Source organism: Salmo salar, chromosome 07 (assembly GCF_965601325.2).
Source record: "Salmo salar chromosome 07, fSalSal1, whole genome shotgun sequence".
NCBI classification, from domain to species: domain Eukaryota; kingdom Metazoa; phylum Chordata; class Actinopteri; order Salmoniformes; family Salmonidae; genus Salmo; species Salmo salar.
Window position 1 is genome coordinate 19,307,475 of NC_138297.1, and position 4,787 is coordinate 19,312,261.

Here is a 4,787-nt window from a genome sequence, read left to right on the forward strand (position 1 = left end):
CTACTACTGCTACTCCTGGTGCTGCTATTACTACAACTCCTGGTGCTGCTACTCCTGGTGCTGCTACTCCTGCTAATACTCCTGGTGCTACTACTCCTGGTGCTGCTGCTACTACTACTACTACTACTACTACTACTACTACTACTGGTGCCGCTGCTACTACTACTATTGCTACTGGTGCTTCTACTGCTACTACTACTGGTGCTTCTACTAGTACTTCTACTACTACTGGTGCTACTACTACTACTACTCCAGGTGCTGCTACTACTACTACTATTACTACTACTATACTACTACTACTACTACTATTACTACTACTGGTGCTGCTACTACTACTGCTGCTACTACTGGTGCCGCTGCTGCTGCTACTACTACTATTGCCACTGGTGCTTCTACTGCTACTACTACTGGTGCTACTACCACTGGTGCTTCTACTACTACTTCTACTAGTTCTACTACTGCTGCTTCTACTACTACTACTACTACTACTACTACTGCAACTACTGCTACTACTACTACTACTACTACTACTACTACTACTACTACTACTACTGGTACTGCTACTACTACTATTACTACTACTACTACTACTGGTGCTTCTACTATTTGTGCTTCTACTACTGGTGCTACTACTACTGGTGCTTCTACTACTACTGGTGCTTCTACTACTACTGGTGCTTTTACTACTACTTCTACTCCTGGTGCTGCTACTACTGGTGCTGCTACTACTATTACTAGTTCTTCTTCTACTACTACTTCTACTACTACTACTGTTGCTTCTACTTCTACTACTGGTGCTTCTACTGCTACTACTGCTACTACTGCTACACCTGGTGCTTCTACTGCTGCTGCTACTACTGGTGCTGCTGCTGCTGCTACTACTGGTGCTGCTGCTGCTGCTGCTACTACTCCTGGTGCTACTACTCCTGGTGCTGCTACTACTCCTCGTGCTACTACTCCTGCTGCTGCTGCTGCTGCTACTACTACTACTCCTGGTGCTGCTACTACTGCTACTTCTGGTGCTACTGCTACTCTTGGTGCTACTGCTACTCCTGGTGCTGCTGCTACTACTACTAGTGCTGCTACTACTACTACTACTACTATTGGTGCTGCTACTACTACTGGTGCCGCTGCTGCTGCTGCTACTTCTGCTACTGGTGCTTGTACTACTACTACTGCTGCTACTACTACTGGTGCGTCTACTACTGGTGCGTCTACTACTGGTGCGTCTACTACTGGTACTACTACTTCTAGTGCTGTTTCTACTACTACTTCTAGTGCTGTTTCTACTACTACTTCTACTGGTGCTTCTACTATTACTGCTACTACTGGTGCTTCTACTACTACTGGTGCTTCTACTACTACTGGTGCTGCTATTACTACAACTCCTGGTGCTGTTATTACTACAACTTCTGGTGCTGCTATTACTACAACTTCTGGTGCTGCTACTACTGGTGCTGCTACTACTCCTGGTCCTGCTGCTACTACTGCTCCTGGTGCTACTACTACGACTACTACTAGTGCTACTACTACTAGTGCTGCTACTACTGCTACTGGTGCTTGTACTACTACTACTGGTGCGTCTACTACTGGTGCTTCTACTACTGGTGCTTCTACTACTACTTCTAGTGCTGTTTCTACTACTACTACTACTTCTACTGGTGCTTCTACTACTGGTGCTTCTTCTATTACTGCTATTACTGCTACTACTGGTTCTTCTACTATTACTGCTACTACTGGTGCTTCTACTATTACTGCTGCTACTACTACTGCTGCTTCTACTACTGCTACTCCTGGTGCTGCTATTACTACAACTCCTGGTGCTGCTACTCCTGGTGCTGCTACTCCTGCTAATACTCCTGGTGCTACTACTCCTGGTGCTGCTGCTACTACTACTACTACTACTACTACTACTACTACTACTACTACTACTGGTGCCGCTGCTGCTGCTACTACTACTATTGCTACTGGTGCTTCTACTGCTACTACTACTGGTGCTTCTACTAGTACTTCTACTACTACTGGTGCTACTACTACTACTACTCCAGGTGCTGCTACTACTACTACTACTCCTGGTACTACTACTACTACTACTACTACTACTACTACTACTACTACTGGTGCTGCTACTACTACTGCTGCTACTACTGGTGCCGCTGCTGCTGCTACTACTACTATTGCCACTGGTGCTTCTACTGCTACTACTACTGGTGCTACTACCACTGGTGCTTCTACTACTACTTCTACTAGTTCTTCTACTTCTACTACTACTACTGGTGCTTCTACTACTACTACTACTACTACTACTACTGCAACTAGTGCTAATACTACTACTACTACTACTGGTACTTCTACTACTACTATCTACTACTACTACTACTGGTGCTTCTACTATTTGTGCTTCTACTACTGGTGCTACTACTACTGGTGCTACTACTACTGGTGCTTCTACTACTACTGGTGCTTCTACTACTACTGGTGCTTTTACTACTACTTCTACTCCTGGTGCTGCTACTACTGGTGCTGCTACTACTATTACTAGTTCTTCTTCTACTACTACTTCTACTACTACTACTGTTGCTTCTACTTCTACTACTACTACTGGTGCTTCTACTGCTACTACTGCTACTACTGCTACACCTGGTGCTTCTACTGCTGCTACTACTACTACTACTACTACTGGTGCTTCTACTGCTGCTGCTACTACTGGTGCTGCTGCTGCTGCTACTACTGGCTGCTGCTGCTTGCTACTACTGCTGGTGCTACTGCTACTGGTGCTACTGCTACTGGTCTACTACTACTACTGGCTACTACTGGTGCTTCTCTACTACTACTACTACTACTACTACTACTACTACTACTGGTGCTTATTCTACTACTACTACTACTACTGGTACTACTGGTGCTTATTCTACTACTACTACTACTACTACTACTGGTGCTCTACTCTCTACTAGCTCCTACTACTACTACTACTACTACTACTACTACTACTGGTGCTACTACTGGTGCTACTACTACTACTACTACTACTACTGGTGCTTCTACTACTACTACTACTGGTGCTTCTACTACTGCTGCTTACTTCTACTACTACTACTACTGGTGCTTCTACTACTATTTCTTCTACTACTACTATTTTTTTCTACTACCATTTCTGCTACTACTACTACTTCTACTACTACTACTGCTGCTGCTACTGGTGCTTCTGCTGCTACTACTACTACTACTACTACTGATGCTGCTACTACTACTACTGGTGCTTCTGCTACTGCTGCTACTACTACTACTGGTGCTTCTGCTGTTACTACTGCTGGTACTACTACTGGTGCTTCTGCTACTACTACTACTAGTACTACTACTACTACTACTACTACTACTACTACTGGTGCTGCTGCTACTACTACTGCTTCTGCTACTACTACTACTACTACTACTACTACTACTACTACTACTACTACTACTACTACTGGTGCTTCTACTACTACTACTACTACTACTGGTGCTTCTACTACTATTTCTTCTACTACTACTACTACTACTACTACTACTATTTTTTTCTACTACTATTTCTACTACTACTACTACTTCTACTACTGCTGCTGCTACTGGTGCTTCTGCTGCTGCTACTACTGATGCTGCTGCTACTACTACTACTACTACTACTGCTGCTGCTGCTGCTGCTGCTGCTACTACTACTACTACTACTGGTGCTTCTGCTACTACTACTACTACTACTACTACTACTGGTGCTTCTACTACTACTACTACTACTACTACTGGTGCTTCTACTACTATTTCTTCCACTACTACTACTACTACTACTACTACTACTACTATTTTTTTCTACTACTATTTCTACTACTACTACTACTTCTACTACTGCTGCTGCTACTGGTGCTTCTGCTGCTGCTACTACTGATGCTGCTGCTACTACTACTACTACTACTACTACTACTGCTGCTGCTACTGGTGCTTCTGCTGCTGCTACTACTGATGCTGCTGCTGCTACTACTACTACTACTACTACTACTACTACTACTACTGCTGCTGCTGCTACTACTACTACTGGTGCTTCTGCTACTACTACTACTACTACTACTGGTGCTGCTGCTACTACTACTGCTTCTGCTACTACTACTACTACTACTAGTGGTGCTGCTGCTACTACTACTACTACTACTACTACTACTACTACTACTACTACTACTACTGGTGCTACTGGTGCTTCTGCTACTGCTACTACTACTACTACTACTGGTGCTTCTGCTGTTACTACTGCTGCTGCTGCTACTACTACTACTACTGGTGCTTCTACTACTACTACTGGTGCTACTACTACTGCTTCTGCTACTACTACTACTGCTTCTGCTACTGCTTCTGCTACTACTACTACTGGTTCTTCTGCTGGTTCTTCTGCTGCTACTACTACTACTACTACTACTACTATTACTACTGGTGCTTCTACGACTACTACTACTACTACTACTACTACTACTACTGGTGCTTCTACAACTACTACTACTGGTGCTTCTACAACTACTACTGGTGCTTCTGCTACTACTACTGCTACTACTACTACTGCTGGCGCTTCTGCTGCTACTACTTCTGCTGCTACTACATCTACTACTACTGGTGCGTCTACTACTACTGGTGCTTGTACTTCTTCTACTACTACTACTGGTGCTTCTTCTACTGCTACTACTGCTACTACTATTTCTACTTCTACTACTGGTGCTTCTGCTGCTGCTACTACTACTACTACTGCTGCTGCTGCTGCTGCTGCT